Source organism: Miscanthus floridulus, chromosome 2 (genome assembly GCF_019320115.1).
Source record: "Miscanthus floridulus cultivar M001 chromosome 2, ASM1932011v1, whole genome shotgun sequence".
Classification (NCBI taxonomy): domain Eukaryota; kingdom Viridiplantae; phylum Streptophyta; class Magnoliopsida; order Poales; family Poaceae; genus Miscanthus; species Miscanthus floridulus.
This window is the reverse complement of record NC_089581.1, coordinates 136,719,700-136,739,190: the sequence shown is the minus strand read 5'-3', so window position 1 is coordinate 136,739,190 and position 19,491 is coordinate 136,719,700. Positions and strand designations below refer to the sequence as shown.

The 19,491-nt window shown below is 44.1% G+C and overlaps 1 protein-coding gene and 2 pseudogenes across 1 annotated transcript in view; 1 reads left to right on the top strand and 2 right to left on the bottom strand.

Moving 5' to 3' along the window:
- The window catches only part of LOC136537125 (probable polyamine transporter At3g13620), a 216,707-nt gene that overhangs the window by 77,483 nt on the left and 119,733 nt on the right, over positions 1 to 19,491 (bottom strand). The gene's annotated exons all lie outside the window — the stretch shown is intronic.
- Positions 12,654 to 13,339, bottom strand: LOC136530833 (uncharacterized; annotated as a pseudogene).
- On the top strand, positions 18,028 to 19,310 carry LOC136513576 (protein ALP1-like; annotated as a pseudogene).

The following is a 19,491-nucleotide window of genomic DNA, read 5'->3' as shown; positions in this document are numbered from 1 at the left end:
GTTCATGCCAAACTATACAATATGGACTATGCATGACAAGGTTGGTGTGAATGTTCTATAGGAAAACGATGATGATGTGGACATGCCTGGCGTAGCCATCCACGATGCTGATGAGGAACCCGGTGTCAACACAGAACCTATGGCCACCGTTAATAATGTGTTTAGGAACATGCTAGCTGACGACACCGAGGATAACAATGGCATTTCTCAGCTACTATGTAATGTAGAGACCAGATGTCTTAGTGAAAGACAGCTGAGAAAGCTAAAGAAAATGAGACAAGATGGCAAAACACCATTGTATAGGAATTGTCCAATGAGCAAACTGGAAGCCGACATCATGTTGTTAGAGTTCAAATCGACAAACGGATTAAGCAATAAAGGCTTCGATCAGTTGTTAGGTATAATAAGGAAAATGCTCCTAGAAAAAAATAAGTTGCTGGAAAAGACATACTTGACCAAACAAATGATATGCCCCATCGGCCTCGAGGTTGAAAAAATCCATACGTGTTCCAATGATTGCATATTGTACCGTGGAGAAAAATATAAAGACTTGGACAAGTGCCCCAAGTGTGAAGCTCCATGGTACAAGGAAGGGCCATCAGATGAGGGTACCAAGACCATAGGAGGTCCCATAAAGGTCGTTTGGTATTTCCCTATAGCTCCCCGAGTGCATAGGCTATTTACATGTGCAAAGTCAGCCAAGCTGTTGCGCTGGCATGGCAAAGAGCGTAAGAAAGATACAATGATGAGGCACTCTACCGATGGGCATGACTGGAGGACTATAAATACTATGTTCTATAAGGACATCGGTGGAGAGGTAAGGCACCTTTGGTTTGCTTTGAGCATAGATGGGATGAATCCTTTCGACCAGGTTAGAAGCAATCATAGCACCTGGCCAATGACGCTTTGTATATACAACCTTCCACCTTGGGTCTGTATGAAGAGGTCATACATCCAGATGCCACTACTGATCCAAGGGCCAAGACAACCTAGGAATGACATCGATGTGTTTCTGGAACCAGTGATCGATGAACTAGTGGAGATGTTTGAAAAGGGTGTGCCAGATGTTTGGGACAAGTACAAAAAGGAACATGTCATGATCAAGGGAGTACTTATCGCTACAATCACCGACCTGTCAGGTCGAGGTTCGTTGTCCGGAGAGAAGACAAAAGGCTATACTGGATGTGTCGAGTGCTTGGACGACACCGATGCGGTAAATCTGTCAAATAACTCAAAGATAGTTTATATGAGACACCGTAGGTTCCTACCTAAGGATCACCCTTACCGCAGGAACATAAAAGATTTCAATGGTACTATTGAGAAATGCTTAGCTCTAAAATATTGAGATGGACCTGTGATACTTTGAGAACTCAACAAACTGGAGGTTGTCCTTGGGAAGGGGGACAATGCAGTAGCAGCGCCTAATGGGAGCGTTTGGAAGAAAAATTCGGTTTTCTGGAAACTACCTTACTGGCCATTTCTAAGTGTACGCCACTGTCTTGATCCCATGCACATCACTAAAAACGTGTGCGCTAACACTCTTAACACCTTGATGGACACCAGGGGGACATCGAAGGATTCACTAGCCACACACTTGGACATGCAACACTTGGGAATCAGGAAGGAGTTGCATCCCATGGAGCTAGAGAATGGCCAGTTCAAACTTCCGGTTGCATCATGGACATTGAAGAAGGAAGAAAAGTGTGCGCTTATTTCTTTCTTCAATGAACTCAAAGTCCCGATGGGCTACTGTGCGAACCCGAAGAAGCTAGTGAACATGAGAGAACTCAAGTTCAACTATGTCCCTATGAAGGCCCATGACTATCATGTCATTATGACTCAGCTGCTCCCTATTGCCCTACATGGTATCCTCCCCCAAAGGTCCGCGCCTCAATCATAAAGCTTTGCTCGTTCTTCAACGCGATCTCAAAACAGGTCATTGATGTGTCCATGCTAGAGCAGCTGCAGCGGGACATAGCTAAAACTCTTGTTAGGCTTGAGATGCATTTCCCACAGACTTACTTTGATATCTCATTGCATCTGCGCATTCATCTTGTTGACCAAATTAGAGCCCTTGGCCCAATGTACCTACATCAGATGTTCCCTTTTGAAAGATTGATGAAAGTTTTTAGGAGGTATGTTAGGAACAAATTCAGGCCAGAAGGGGGCATGGTTGAAGGATGGTCAACGGAGGAGGCCATTGAGTTCTGCACATATTATCTGGACATTAAAAGGGTCGGAGTTCCAGAATCTCATCATGAGGGAAGACTATGTGGCAAAGAAACGATCGGGGAGAAATCTATTACAGTAGACGACCCTGTTTATTTCAAATAGGCACAGTTTGTTGTTCTCCAGCAAGCTGAGGGTGTGATGCCATACATTGACAAGCATAGGCAATCGCTTCAAACTTTGTATCCGAGTAGGTCACAGGCTTGGCTGGATAAAAAACATAAGGAGGAATTTGTCAGCTGGTTGCGACGTTGCTTGCTTGGAATAAAGTTGGGTAATCAACTGAATGCCTTAGCTAAGGAGCCTTCGAGTACATATCTTAAGTACCAAGGGTATGAGATCAATGGATTCACATTTTACACAAAAAAAGCAAGATGGAAAGAGCACATACCAAAATTGTGGTGTTTGTTTTGATGCTCACGACAAAAACGACAATGTGCAGGCGACGTACTATGGTTTTATAGAGGAGATATGGGAGCTAGCCTACGGTCCGTTGAAGGCAGCTCTTTTTCACTGCCAGTGGGTCCGGCTCGAGGAAATCAACACTGATAGCGAAGGGTTCACTACCGTTGATCTCACTAAGACCGCATACAGAGACGACCCCTTCATCCTTGCAAGAGATATTATGCAAGTCTTCTATGCAATGGACAACAAGACAAAAGGAAGGCTAAAAGTAGTCCTGAAAGGGAAAAGAAAGATTGTCGGTGTCGATGGAGTGACGAATGAAGAAGACTACAGGGGCTATCAGGAAATACATCCATTTGGGGTGAACGTACCCCTACCTATCCTTCAAGAGGGTGACGAACCTGCTTACGTACGAATTGATCACAATGAGGCCCTCATTGTTGATGCACCTGAAGATAGTTAGATTATTGTTAACTATATAATCATTATGCAGACATTGTATCAGTAATTCGCACTAAATATTCAAATTATATTTTGTGCGCATCTCTATAATTTAATTATTGACTATGTAATCAAATATTAAGATGATGTTCACAAACATTATTATTTGATAATTATAGACAATTAATTAATTATCATAGAATTAAAAAAATCAAGACAAAAATTTTTGTGTTATTTTAGAATATAAACTAACTGCAATATTTCTATTAATAAATAAATAAAGAAAAGCAAACTAACCGAACTCGCTATCCTAGCTCAATGGTTAAGGCCGCGCACTCTGTACTCTAAGACCCGCGTTTGAATCCCAGACGGGCCAAACTTTTTTGATTTTGCATTTATTATTTAGTAGTGCATTACAATGGGATAAAAGAAAAAAAATAAAACCATTCTAACCAAACTCCCTATCCTAACTCAGCGGTTAAGGCCGCGCACTCTCGACCCCGTGACCTACGCTCGAATCTCAGTCGGGCCAAACTTTTTTATATTTTTTACAAAAAGGCTACAATGGCAAGCTCCAAATTGACAGTGTTTTTTTAATATTTTTTTACTAAAAGAGTGCGGCAGGGCCCTTCACTGTCGGTTTTAGTTTTAAAACCGGCAGTGATAGCTTCTATCACAGTCGGTTGCTCAAACCGACACAGAAGACCCAATTCACTATCGTTTTTAAACTAAAACCGACAGTGATGTGTAGATACTCCTCATATGCCAACAGTGCTCCTATGACCACAACAGTTGTAACACTGCTCCCACCTACTCCAACAACTTTAGTTCAGAAATAAAAATGTACCATGACTGCTAGCCCCTATAAAATGACTCTCGACCAGGAGCTAGCCTCTCCATGCATGTTGGTTTCAGCCAGGCTTTATCAGCTATGATACAATGTTTTCCTCTTACAACAAACCACATATATTGTTATGCATCGTAGTCCACCAAAATGGTGCACACATGAGGTACTAGAAGAATGCTACTGAAGATAGAGCAACACCGAAGATTAGAGATGCCATGAGGTTCACGGAGCCATCCGCTGTGGTGCGCTCTGGACTGTATGTCTAAAGAGGCCAGGTGTGCTCTCGGCAATTTTCTATCCCAGAGCAGCATTGGTTCATCGGTGTGGTGCCGAGCTGAATTCGATGTGCTCTGGACTGTACCGAGAAAAAGGCCATGTACAACAGAGGCATGGATTCATCGATGACACCTTATCATCTCCAACTGGTATAGCTCGTAGACCATCTCGGTGCTGTTGTTTACCTCAGATCCTGTGTGGGGTCTTAATTTGGGTGTACATGTTTGTCAAAAAAAATTCAAACCATTTTGACATAGGCAGAGTATACATGCTTCACAGAGGTACACGTGCCATTTCATCAAACCATGACTATACACATAGGTTATCAAGGTTTCTATGGTTCATAGGCATTTCGGTTTCGTATTCATCCCAAACTTTTTCTTAGGCTTGCATGTGCCACGTGTGAAGGAAACACCAAGTTTGGGATTTTCCGGATATAGTTTGCTACTTTCTGAGGTTTAATTGAATTTCTGCGCAATGACACCGATTAATTATAGGTTGAACTGAGTCTACCCACAAAAAGATCCAGAATGGTGCCAAACTTTTACATAGTCTCTAATGTGCCCTAGGGATAAGAATTTTGTGGAGATGGATGAAAAAATCTATTGGGTCCAAGATGAAATTCACCCTCTTTTATCTCATTCAGCACATAGAAAAATATAATAAATAAAAAAACTAATCAGAAAAACCTAAGATCCTATGTGGGGTCTTAATTTGGGTGTACAAGCTTGCCAAAAAAATTTCAAGCCATTTCAACATAAGAATACATATGCTTCTATTTATTCAGTATATAAAAGAAATTTTTTAATATATATAAACATCACTGTTGGTTTAAAAAACCGGCATTGATGAGAATAAACCGACAGTAATACTGGTTATCACTGTTGATTTATTTTGAAAACCGGCAATGATATATAAAAAATTAAAAAAAAATTGGGCCGCTTGGGACTCAAACACGGGTCTCGGGAGCTAAGTTGAGGGGTCTTAACAGTTGCGCCAGTAGGAGGAGTTCGAAAGAAAACAAAAACTTATCCTACTTAACACGTAACTGCTACACAACATCACTGCCGGTTTGGGGAATGACCCGACAATGATGTACCCCATCACTGTTGGTTTGCAAGCAAAACCGGCAGTGATGAGCTATTTCCGAAAATATAATAATTTATAAAATAGAACAAAACAATTTGGGCCGCCTAGGACTCGAACATGGGTCTCGGAGGCTAAGTTGAGGGGTCTTAACCGTTGCGCCAGTAGGAGGAGTTCGAAAGAAAATGAAAACTTATCCTAGTTAACACCTAACTTAATACCTAACTGCTACAACACATCACTGTCGGTTTGGGGAGTGACCCGACAGTGATGTGCCCCATCACTGTCAGTTTACAAGTAGAACCGGCAGTGCTGAGCTACTGCTATAAAAGTGGCGCGGGTTGAAATTATCCTAATTCATTTGAACCCCACGCCAACCCCTCCCCCCGCGCCGCTGGAGCACCACCCCGTGCCGGAGCACCGAACCACGTCGTCCACCGCCCCACACTAGAGCACTGCCCCACGCCGTCCACCGCCCCAAGCCAGAGCACCACGCCGTTTGTGCCAAGCCGGAGCACCACGCCATCTGGAGCACCACGCCGTCCGTCCCACCGCTGAGGCCTTTAGGAGTGCACGGACAGCTGCTTTCCCACCCCCATGGTGAGTGTGTGGCTCACTGCCCGCTACATGTCTGATGAAATGTCCCACAACTATTTACTTGAATCAGTTTGATCAAGCAGTGTGTGCTGTCATACAGTTTGATCATGCAGCTGTGAATGCTAGAACTTAGGTTTGCCACACAATGTGTGCTGTCTGTTTCTTTGTATTTCTGGACACATTGCTAGTAAGTAGTACATTGTTACTTAGTAGCACGTTGCTCAGCTCTATTCATCAGTATACTAATAAGAACAAAAGCGTAATTTTATTTTTGGTTATCAGGATAAACATAGCAGGGACTCGTAACACTTGACAGAAATTGCTCTCTAAACGTTAATGGTAGTTTGTTTTTGGAGTACTTGCATTTTCTCTATGAAACAAACTTACGTTTTCTCTGTAAAACCATCTTATGCATCATTGGAGCTTGGCCGGATACATATGTGAAACCAATGGCTCGCCTCACCTTGTAGCCATCAATTGCAACTGCGCTCCCATCAGGCGGATACTCAATGTTTTTGGAACTGTGCCATCGATGCTCAATGTTTTTGGATATGAGGATGGAGTATATATACTTTAGACCTATAGAACTAATATATGTCCAAACTTATCATGGAATTCTCCATGCTATCAGCATAAAGATGCATAATTATTAACTTATGCAAGATTACAAGTAATATATAGTTATGTAGCCTTGTGCCTTAAACTGGGAATATTTTCCAACAATCCTATCTTATTATGAGTTTTTGCATGTTACTTTCTTGGGATAGTATGAGATGCATATTTGCCCCTACCAACCATGTAAGTTTCAGATCAAAGTATCACTAATTTGGAAAGATGCTTACCTACACTGATACTTGTGAAAGAACCTCGTGCCGATGGTTGGGGGATTTATAGTGAGACTGAAGACTCTGAGACATCTCTAGGAGTATATCCAAAAGTCTTAAACTGGCTCTCTAAATCATCATTTGGTTTTTAATGAATAAAAAATATTCTTTATATCTTTCCTACATCTAACAACTATTACTAAGGCACGTGAATAGCTGTTTTCTAAACACTCCTATCTATGCAATGGTTGTGTGTTATTCGTAAATATATTAAATTTTATAAGAATACATCATGTTTGAATGACAACCTAAATCATCATTAAGCTTGACCATCAATTGTCCTCTGATGATGAGGACGACTGCGAGTCTTCGCCCACCTACGATGATCACTCACCATCTCCTAATAGAGATCACTCCCCTCCTCATCCAGAGCCATCACCCCTGAGAAGACAAACATCTCCTTCTATTCCTCCTTGTCCGACTCCATCTTCATCAGCCCCGAGAAAAGAGACTCCTCCTCCTCCCCCTCCATCTTCATCAGCGTCGGGAAAATAGAATTCTCATCGTCATCCTCCTCGTCCTCCACCTCAGCCCAAAACAAGATCAAGGACATCCTCGCAGTCGCAGAAAAGGTTCTTGGATTCGGTCGCTAATGCTCCCAAAGTGGACCAACAGAAAAGAAAAAGGCCGTTTAGTGGCAGCGTTACCACCTTGATGAAAGAAAAATTTATAGCACACATCTCGAAGGAAGATTGTGTTAGTTTCTTCAATCTCTGTGCCTCACTACCTTCATTTTTGTTGAAGTCCAAATTCGAAAGGCAAACACGGAATAAATACGCTATAACAAGAGACAAAGAAATACACAATAAAGATTTAAGAAACATACAGAAGTACGTCGAAGACAACCTAGGATTAACTATGGAAGATGCCACGACCATCTATTATGATGTACAAGGGACGGCAACACCGGCAATGAAGTATGAAAGGGGCAATCTTTTGGTTCCCGATCATGAGTATAAAAATCTGACAACATATATGCGTCAGTTACATGAATATTACATGGCTCAAGCAACAGAGACGGATGACTTTGGTTTTGAGGTTATTATCCATTCGCTACATGTTTTCCATTATCCTGAAGAAGAGAAGTTCGATGTCGAGTGGGAGTGCTTGTTCCAGCTATACCAGAAACTCTCTCTCGATGTTCAAATGTTGACGTTGTGGACTATGTAAGTACCCTACACGCACAATATTACAATTAACTACTCTCTCGAGACACAAATTGTTAACTTTTGAGCACTTCCCATGATTTTTATGTAGGTGTATAGCAAAATTTTGTATTCTAAAAAGCAAATGAGATTACATAGGCTTCTTGGACCTCATGCGAGTCAATGAGAGGACATGTCTAGGCCTCCATGGATGTGACGTGGAAGACCTGAAATAGAGATTGATTGCTGTTTTCGATGAATTCACGATGAAGAATAAAACCCACATAGTTCTAGCCTACAACTGCGAGTATGTGTTCTCGACTTTTAATTTTATTCTTCTTTTTTGTTAAGATTATTCGATAATTAGGATTCTGTGATTGCAGCAACCATTTTGTCTTCATTTGTGTTAATCTTGCCAAAAATCTAATCGAGGTGTGGGACTCAAAGAAAAAACCATTTCATCATCTGGATGCACCGGTGGCAGTGCTGAATTAGTAAGCGATCTTAATAACATATTATTTTCTAATCACACATACCGCTTTCTAATGTTTCTCCTTTTAATGTTGCTCAGTGTCCGAAGAAGACATATCGGTGGAAAGTTGGTCCCATTCAAGGTTGTCGAAATAGAGGGGAAGTACCTATCACAGCCAACAGGAAATAATGAATGCGGGTTTTATGTAATGTGAGCAATGCTTCGCTACATCGATGGGAAATCGGAAGAAGCCAATAAGTTGGTATGTATAATCCTCATTTTATTTATGTCCGTTAATAATTTAATAAAATGATTTACTGTTCCTCTTTGGATATTATTTTTTTGAACGACAGCGCAAAAAATATAACCACGAAAGGCTATTAGACATGGAGATCATCGCACTACAATCGGAGCTGGCAAAATTCATCTTAGCTGAGGTATTGAAAAAAGATGGAGTATTTTCTATTGCACAATCCGTGAAGTACAAGGAACAGTATGGCCCAGAGCGGCTCGCCAGATTATTGTAAGAAGTCCGAGAAGCATGTGTGAAGTCCAAGAATATTTCTTTTTTATTTTGAGGGGTCGAGATGTGGATAAAAACATTTGAATTGTAACCGTAACATTTGTAATGTTTAATATTGATATACCTATCGTCTACGTAGCGTATATAAAGCGAAACCCGATTTCACGAAAAAATATAAATTAAAATCAATTATAAAACAATAAATTGCGAACGTGACATTACTGCCGGTTATCAGAAAACCGGCAGTGTTGTCGTCAACATCACTGTCGGTTAGCAACAAAACCACCAGTGATGGCACTGATGGCTCGAGCCACAAACCGGCAGCGTTGGCTTAGCCATCACTGCCCGTTCTTGCACAAACCGGCAGTGATTCTTACTACAACACTGCCGGTTGAAACACAAACCGACAGTGTTGTTGGAACTGAGCTCTATCGGGTGGTCTTATGAACCGGCAGTGTTGGTGGAAATGAACATTGCCGGTTGTGTAAAGAACCGGCAGTGAAGTCGAAGAACACTGCCGGTTTGTAGGAATCGATAATGATAGCTTACCCTCGTCACTACCGGTATGGTTGTGCCGGTTCAAAATCTGACAGTGATGGGGTATTTTGAACCAACAGTGATGAAGTATTCTGACGTAGTGCACTCCATAAATATATCATCTGGGTTTCTTCAGTATGAACCATCATGTCGATTTTATAATAACAGTGATCAGAATGAACACGGAAGAACAAGCCATCCCTCTAGAACTCGATGTATACAATCCTCTCTCTCTCGTGCTTCTTCGTCTGAATACCATATTAATTTTGTCAAATCAACTAGCTGGAAAAACCACAGGAATTCTAAAATCCACCATCTTATAGATAATTAAGTAGGAATCTAACTTCCTAATAGGCTACTTTTGTACTTCAAAACAATATTCAAATTAAATGAGATTAAGCAAATGAAATAATATATCTGCAGAATATATTTATTTTCCCTGAAATTTTGTACTGCATGTTATTTCATCCTTTAATTATCTGCTGAACTGTCAACTGTTTCTATGATCAGGAGCTAAGAACCGAGACTTTGTATTCGACCACTAGACAGTAGCAAGATAAAATATGGAATAACATAAATATATATATATTGTATGAAAAACAGCCCTTGATATATATATGATGGGATACAAAATGTATGTTTTAGTATGTTACACTGTTACCCAATCATATATTACTTGAAGTCAAACTAGCTCCTACGAAGGTGTAGAATGTATAATATTGTTGGTATTTTGTTTGAACTAGATTGCAGAAAATTTCAGACTAACTGGTTGTCTAAAATGCATATGAATCGGAGAGGTAGTCTACTATAATGTCTTCTGTAGACGATATGGATAGATCAATACTATTGACTGTCCACTACTGTCTACTATTTGACCTTCGCTTGTATGGCCTGTCACATATAACGAACTTGTTGGTTTGCATTTCAGAACCCTACGCAAGGAGACAAACAGACACCAACGATGTTCTAATTTGGCATTAGCTTTGGCATTTTTTTTTTTGTCCCCGGGACTAGAGAGGCCTTTAGTCCCAGTTGGTGTCTCCAACCGGGACTAAAGGTCCTTGCCCAACGGCTACTGCGCTCGGCACAGTGGCAGGGGGCCTTTAGTCCCGGTTAGAGACACCAACCGGGATTAAAGGTGGACCTTTACTCCCGGTTGGAGCCACCAACCGGGACTAAAAGTCCTCCAACCTTTAGTCCCGGTTGGTAATACCAACCCAGACTAAAGATAGACCATTTAGTCCTGATTGGTAACACCAACCCGAACTAAATGACCATTTGGGTTAGTTCAAAAGGAAAGCAACCCATCCATTGTTAGATGTGTTGTGTAGGTGGGGTGGTAAGCTACGCGCGAGGCAGTCACTGGTAGAGAGACCGGCTCTACTCCCGGTTGGGAACCCCTTTTAATCCCGGTTTCCCAACCGGGAGTAAGAATCCGAGACTAAAGGGTGCTTCCCTTTAGTCCCGGGTCAATAACTGGGAGTAAAGCTCCCTCCTCAGTACAAAAAATAAACGAATTTCTTGAGACCTCGCTTGCGCTGTGTGGGATTCGAACACAAGACATCTCTCATCACGCATAGATTTCTTACCAACTCAACTGCACACCACATGTGACATAGTCCTCTGCGCTCCTACTTTTAAATTGACCCGTGAGGGACCTTTAGTCCCGGGTGGGAGACCTTTAGTCCCGGTTCGTAATACCAACCCGGACTAAAAGGTCACCCTTTAGTTTCGATTGGTGTTACCAACCGGGACTAAAGGTTGAAGCACTTTTAGTCCCGGTTGGTGGCTCCAACCGGGAGTAAAGGTCCACCTTTAGTCTCGGTTGGTGTCTCTAACCGGGACTAAAGGTCCCCTACCACTGTGCCGAGCGCAGTAGCCGTTGGGCAGGGACCTTTAGTCCCGGTTGGAGACACCAACCGGGACTAAAGGTCTCTCTAGTTCCGGACGCAAAAAATGCCGGGACTAGAGCCTATTTTGGCCTCGGATGAAATGTCTGTTCTCTACTAGTGAGTGCATGAGGTCTTGGGTTCGAATCTTACGGGGCGCAGCGGTGGGAGGCATTATTTTTTTTTAAAGCTGGGAGGATCTTTAGTCCCGGTTATGGCAAAATCGGGACTAAAGAACAACACCTTTAGTCCCGGATTGCTAGTCCCGGTTGGGAAACCGGAAGTAGAGCTGGTTCCCAACCGGGACTAGATCTCATTTATGTAGTAGTGAGAACGAATATCCATTACTCAGAGGCCACATTCTTGGCACATGCTAATAATGTAAACTGTATTTACTTCAACAACAAAAGAACTGTGTTCGATCTCCATCATCCTACATATATGCACAACACCTCATTTCCTTAATTTGGGAATGAGAAACAGGGAGAGAACAGTGGAATGACTGTTTAATCTATATAATGTTTGTCCTTCCATCAGCAATAGTGCAGTGCTAGATCATGTAAATAGTATCTCCCACAGCATTCAGCAACATTAGCTAGCTGCCATTCTTGGCACATGCTCAGAATGTAAACTGTATTTACTTCAACAATAAAAGAACTGTGTTCGATCTCCATCATCCTACCATATATGCACAACACTTCATTCCTTAATTTAGGAATGAGAAACACGGAGAGCACAGTGGAATGACTGTTTAATACATATAATGTTTGCCCTTCCATCAGCAATAGTGCGGTGCTAAATCATGTAAATAGTATCTCCCACATCATTCAGCGATATTAGCTAACTAGTTAGCTATCTTAGCTTTTGGATCTGATGAAATGGCAATAATATACTTAAAACTCATCACTCTGACGTTCTTATAAAGCAATACAAATACAATTCAGAGGAAGCAGCTGGATGTGCACATGAGAAATATACTCCCTTGCTCCGGTCAGAATTCGATGACGTTTTGGACTGCTATAATTCAATCTACAATTATTTACTTCTTTCATTGCTGTCTTGAATATGATCTCAGCAATATCTAACTGGATGTTGTATTAGAATCTTGCTGATTTCAACAAATATACCAAGAAGGCTTTGGTTTATGAAGCTGCAAGAGCTAGAACTTGTTCATCAGGTGAGCAAAGTCTCACATGGAATATGGCAATATGCACAATCCTGAATCACTACAAGCGAACGAAAACAATAGAAGAAAAAAAACCCTCGAACAATATTTCAATCAAATGCATTAATGGTAAAATTAAATCGCCCATCTAAGAAGATGCACCTAATTAAGAAGAAACAACTGAAGCGCACTGGGTAAATTCATAAATTATTTCTACTCCTTGACATAAAATCCAAAAGAAAAAAACAATTTCTCATGGACAAATTAAAATCAAATACATGCAAATAGCACACTGACGATTTTAAAGGTGCCGGGGGAAAACAGCAATCACATTATATATAGTAAATAGGCCAAGCCAAGGAGATCGAGGAGGTACATGGTTCGGGAGAAGCCAATGATCATAGCCTGAGGGATAAATCCAGCTCCTCTGTGCGCTCAACGTGTTGCAGCGGGCCGCCAGATTGCCAAGGCACCGGAATAATCATAGCCTGAGGGATAAATCCAGCTCGTCCACTGGCCTCTCCCTCTCAGCATCAGGCTCAGATCCGGTGACTTGGACGACTCCGGCAGGCCTAGGGCTGGACCCGGTGTCGACCCAGCCAGCGCGCGTCACGGAAACACCGTGCTTACACAAGGCGGCGGCGATCTCCCGGCGGCGCTTGGCTAGGGCGCGCTCGTACTTGTGCGCGTTCTGGTGGCCGCCGAGCGCCTGCGAGGTGCAGAACTTGCGGCCGCAGTACGTGCAGAGGAAGAAGCCGGGCGCCTCGTCCTGCGTAGCCCAGGCGGAGGAGAGGAGAGTGAGCTCAAGGTCCAGCTCTTGCTCCCTCTCCATTAGAGCTGGCTGGCTACTACCAAGCCAAGTCTACTATACAGGAATAATCATAGTGGTAACTTACCCAGCATTTAATAAATAGTACGGGTCGGTATGTCCTGGAGCACTAGCGCTATGATGGCGTGGGGGTGTGGGGATGGAGGGCAGGTAGAGCGTGGAGTCCGTGGACGGAGGCCGCGCACGTTTCCCTAGCTGTACGACGGAAGAATGCAGGCCAAGTTGCGTGACCGCACTATTGACAATGAACAAAATCCTACGACGAAAAAAAATAATGATCCAAACAATTCATCGAACCTGTCCCGCTGGTTGTCAAGATCGTCTCCCTTTTAAATAGATGACCTACCTAAGTAGTCTTTCGTTAACTTTTTTTTTTTTTTGCACATAAGTAACCTTTCGTTAACTAAGGGTCTGTTTGGTTCGTCTAGTAGCTACTAAATTTAGTAGCTTTTAGTTACTTTAGTAACTTTTTAACTAAACGCCATGACTAAAAGCTATTAAAAAAACTTTAGTCCTCTCTAGTAACTCTGGAGTTACTAAAAGTGACTAAACCGTTTAATAGCTACTAAAGTTCAGTAGCTCGAACCAAACACCCTCTAAGATTAGTTAGATAAAACACTTAATCGATTATCCTGGTACACAATGTTTGAACCAACCTTCATCTAGGATCACGTAGCGGAAAGGAATTATTACAACACATATGTAGTTCACATCACATTAAAAGAGCACGTTAAGTTTTACATCAAGTTGTTCCTAACTTAGTCACAACATAACACAGTCATCCATCTAGAGTACGAGTGGAAGTCTTTAAAACAACATCAGTTTTTAAGATACAATGTGTGGAATGTGCCATCCTCCACACATCTACGGAACGTCTGTTCTCCTGCCACTCCCGGTCCTCGGCGGACTCAGGTGCATAGAACAACCCATAGGCCGAGGCTACACTGCCTGCAAATCTTAAATAACCATAGGGCGAGTACTAAAATGTACTCCACAGTACCTATCCAATATAGTACAAGGAAGTATGCATTCGGTTTAGTTGCCAGGATTGATTTGGTTTCGCATAAAAGCATTTTATACAGGAATGTAAAGGTGAACCTTACAACTAAGCAAATGACAAGCATAGCTTGGTTCAAAGGCATGGTAAGCAATTAAGGTAGTGTTTGGTTCAAGGGACATGAACGTCCCAAGTGGGATATCCCACCTTCTACTAGTGTTTGTTTAGAGACAGGGCCGAGATAGGACCATCCCACCTAGGAATATGCTTTGTTGATGCCATGACTCTGGTCCCTCCTTTTTCGACGGACAGAGTCGTCCTCACTGGGACGAGCTTTCACGGGCGCACGGGGAAGACGAGCGTAGGTAGCTACGGACACAAGTGGGATAGCAAGCGGTGGCGCAGGCGGGTGAGCTCCAGCACCGGCCATGCCACGCGGTCACCCCTGCCACCACTCATGCCGCGCGAGCGAGGAAGATGTGGTGGCGCACGCGCGTATGCATGAAGGAGTACAGGAGGAAGAAGCACGAGCGAGGTCTGGCGCCACTGCGTAGCCTAGCCCTACGAGCGCGCGGGTGGATCCAGCCTTGCCATCGCGCGGCTGATGTCACGGGAAGAGGAGACATGGGATCTTGGCACTGCCGAGTGAGTGAGGTCCAGCTAGCGCCGCTATCACGTGGCTAGCCCTGCAAGCGCACAGGTAGGCTTCGGCCTTGCCGCCGTTGCGAGAGCATGACCTCTGGGGGCCAGCCATGCCACCGCCGTACGCACGGGGAACTCGCCGCCATACGCGTAGCCTTGCAGGGCGCAGGCGGAAAGAGGCACGACAGAAGCGATAAGGAGAAGATGAAGAAAAGAGAAAAACTAACAAATGGGCCCCACCTGTAAGTAGTTGATCTCACTTTTGATATCTCCAGACAAAATAGAAAACAGGTTGGTCCCAATTCCCATCCCTCTTCAACCAAACAAAAAATGGCAAAAAACTGGGGTCATCCTGTCCCATAAAACAAAGATAGGACCATCCTATTCTACCTTGTGTCTCTCGACCAAACACTACCTAAGAGCAACTCCAGCAGGGGCCCCCAAATCAGGGGCCCTATTTTGGATTTGGGTGCTCACCCCTAATTTTGTTGGCCCAACAAATTTCTTCCACTCCGGCAGCAACCCCTAAACAAAGGCCTCCAAATCCATATCAACAACCAATGACATAGGGGACCCACACGTCATTGAGTCAGACCTTTCTTCCCTCAACCTCTCCACACACAAACGGCATGGAGGTGTGGCGGAGCAACGCGCTCGTGCGGCTGGGGCAATGCACCCGCGCAGCGGAGCAATGCGCTCGAGCTGCTGAGCTGCTCCCGCTCGGCCAGGGTCGTCATAGGCAAACGGTCAGGGAGGGAGGCTTCGGGCGGGAAGGGGGTGGGGAGGGGGAGGAGGAGCGTCGAAGGGTTCGCATCGGCTCGGTCAGGCACGTCGTGAGGCTTCGGATGCCACACGTTGGCACGAAAGATTCGCATGGCGAGGGAGGGGCGCTAGCCGCATGGGAGAAGGGGAGCTGGCGAAGGGGAGGGACTAGGGTAGCCGCGGGGGAGGAAGACGGAGGCGGAGCGTCGAGGGAGACGGAATCGGGTGGAGTTCCATGTGAGCGCTGGGGAACCAATGGAGCCAACAGCAGGATAGGGGGCCTGGACATGAGCCAACAAGAATGGAGTCTAAGGGGAGGATTTGGGTGCCTAGCCAAATTTGGGGCTCGAGTAGGGGCCCTGCTGGAGCACGATTTTTTGTTTGAGCACCCATATTTAGCTATGGGGCTTAAGTAGGGGTTCTGCTGGAGTTGCTCACAATTGGATCTCAATCTTCTACGAGTCCTTGTTCAACTCTAATCTGTATCTAGAAGCATAGAACCTATAGCATTCGATACTATAAACTTTGCAGTGAGATACACATTAAACCCACCAAAGACAAGGAATTAAAAAAAAAGTAGTAGTGATGGGCTCCGTCACAAACTCCTCTGATTCGGAACTTAAAAACTATGCATTTAGATTGGAAAATAGTAGTAGAATGAGGTGATGGACGAAAATCGGATGAAATTTTAGATCTTTAATATTAGATATAGATAAATGAAGTTGTATGCATGGATTCAAGTGGCCACAAAATAAGTTGTATGGTTCAACGCACGTGTGTGTTTTAATAGATGATGAAACGATTGGCTCATCAGGAGAAGGGAAAAGGTTGAGACAAGAGAGCGTATCCACACTGTAAAGAGTGTGTGTGTTAAAGTAGCACCACATAACGAAATAGCACACGAACAATAAAATCGATGAAAGCGGGCTCGAGCCTGGTTGGCCAGCTCGTGTTAGAGTTGAGCTAGCAACCACGGTTCGAATCCCTGTGTGCACAGCATTAAACCATCTCATATGGCCGGGGTTTTGACCCTATTAGCTTTTTTTTTCAAACAATAAAATCGATCGGACAAAACCTGCCATAGTAGGAGTATGCCCATGACCGGGCACGCACAGCCGCACAGAGCCAAATGTATACCCCCTCCTCTAGGGCGCGTTTGCGACCCTGTCCCGGAGGCCCGGCTGCGCCCGTGGGCTACAAGTTGCCATGTTTGTGGTCGATGGCCCGCAAGCGAGCCTGGCTTCGCAGAGCAACACTCGACCTCTCCGTCTGGCTCTCTAGAAACAACTGAAACCCTCGTTTCTTCGGAGCCGAGCTCGTCTGCGACGCACGCGGGCGATTTTGGGCGGTGGCGGGGTGGCTCGCGCGGGCTCTGGCGGGAAGGGGAAACGTCTTCGTGCGCGTCCCCGCTCTCCGCTCCCGCTCTGGCCGCCGCGCGCGAAGCGAAATGGCGGCGATTTCGCCGGCCTTTATATACGGGTTCCCACTCTCCACTCTCTCCTTCCACTCGGTGCTTGCTCTTCCACCTCCCTCGTGAGAGACCGGCGGTGAGTTGTGGTGCGTGGCGGCGGCGGCGACCTTCAGCTGGTTGTGGGTTAGGTCACCGGCGCCGAGTTTCTTCGCCGCGTCCCCGCTCCGGCTGCTGCTGGGACTCCGTGGCAGCGGTGTTCCTCTTCTTCTCCGTCCGCATCTGCTTCGTCTTTTTCCCGATCTGCATCCTCTACTTCCAGATCTGCCTCCTCTCCGTTGTTTGGACCCCGAGCCAAGGTGAAATCGACCCCCAATCTTCTTTTTTGTGGTGCTTCTTGAACCTATTAGGGTTTCTTGTTCGTTGCTGTTCATGATATGTTAGGGTTTCATACTTGTTATAACTGCTTCATGCTCCTATTAGGATTACTTGTACCTTGCTGTTCTTGATCTGTTGGGCTCGTGATCTGTTAGGGTTGTTGATCTATTTTAGATTTGTATTGTACCTTGCTGTTCATAACTGTTTGATGCAGTTGTTAGTGTTACTTGTACCTTGTTCTTGATCTGTTAGGGATGTTGATCTGTTTCTGATTACTATTGCTCTGAGTTTTTTGTTCCATCATTGGTCGATGATGTTGTCCACATTTAGTACTGGGAGGCATCACATACAAGATGCAGCCGTGCTTTTGTTGGCATGCATTCATTTCACATTCATGTTGATGCCTAGCAGGGTACATTAAGCTGAAATCATGTTACATTTTTACATGCTTGTAGATGGATCTGTCTTTGAGCCGTGACATGCTGTGTAGGAAGGCAGCTGCCTTGACTATTGTTATGGTTACCTTTGTATCCACTAGGCTGAAAAGGAAAACCCCTGAACCTGAAACCCCACTGCCTGATCCTATAGCACTAGCCCTGATTAGGGATGAAAATGAACAGCACAGACAGAGAACACTGAGAATGATACAATTCCACTGATTCAGAGTGTATTTCTATGATTAGGATGAAGAGAGTTGCTTTTTTTAAGTTAGTGAGAACTTTTAGAGAGAGGAGTCTTGTCACTGATAGGGAGGGGGTGTCAGTAGAAGAGCAGGTTGCCATGTTTTTACATGTTGTAGGGCACAACCAAAGATTTAGGGTTGTCCACCAGTCCTTTAGGAGGTCCATCCAAACTGTCCACAAGCACTTCCATCAGGTGTTGTATGTTGTGGGTGAGCTTAGGAATGAAATGATAAAGCCAGCTAGCACTACCACTCATCCAAAGATTCTTGGAAGCCATACATGGAATCCATATTTTAAGGTAATTGTATACCCTGGGTTCATTAGTTACATTAGACCTGTTGCAATGACTGACCCATGCTTTTTAGGATGTCATTGGCTTTATAGATGGCACTCATTTCCTAGCAAGGGTTCCTAGGCGCATGCAACAAGCTTTTAGGGGTAGGAAAAAGGATCCCACCCAAAATGTGATGGTAGCTGTGAATTGTGATCTGAAATTCACTTATGTCCTGGCTGGCTGGGAGGGCTCTGCCCATGATGCAACTGTTTTGGCAGATGCTGTAGCCAGGGAAGATGGCTTGAGTTTGCCAGAAGGTAATTGCACACCAACACTAATTACATATTCCATGGCCTATTAACACACACTCTCACAGTAGATGTCTTGTGTAGGTAAAATGTTCTTGGTAGATGCTGGGTATGCATGCAAAAATGGTTTCCTACCTCCCTACAGGGGGGTTAGGTACCATTTGTCTGAGTATGGCCCAAGGAACAGGCCCACCAATGCAAGGGAGCTCTACAACCTTAGGCACTCATCACTTAGAGTGACTGTGGAGAGGGCTATAGGTGCACTGAAGGGTAGGTTTAGGATCTTGGACAACAAACCCTTCCACAAGTATAGGACACAAGTGAAGCTTGTAGTTGCCTGTGCCATTTTGCATAACTGGATCCTAGGTTTTGGCATTGATGAAGTAGTGCCTGATGAGGAAGGTTTCACTACTTCTGTTGATCCAACCAACCTGCCCCCAGCCCATCTGGACCAAGACTCTGTTGACATGGCTGAAATAACAGATGCCATTTGCAATGCTATGTGGGAAGGGAGGGGAACAAACACTAGTTGATGTAATATGTTCTTGAATTTAGTTTCTGTACCCTGCTATGGAACTCATGTGTGTGTCATGGTGATGTAATAATTTGGTGGACAAAGCTGAGACCAATTTTATGCTTCATTCATTCTGTTCTTGAAACATTCTGTTCTTCATGATCTGTCAGTCTATGGTTAGTTCATACAACTGTTAATAT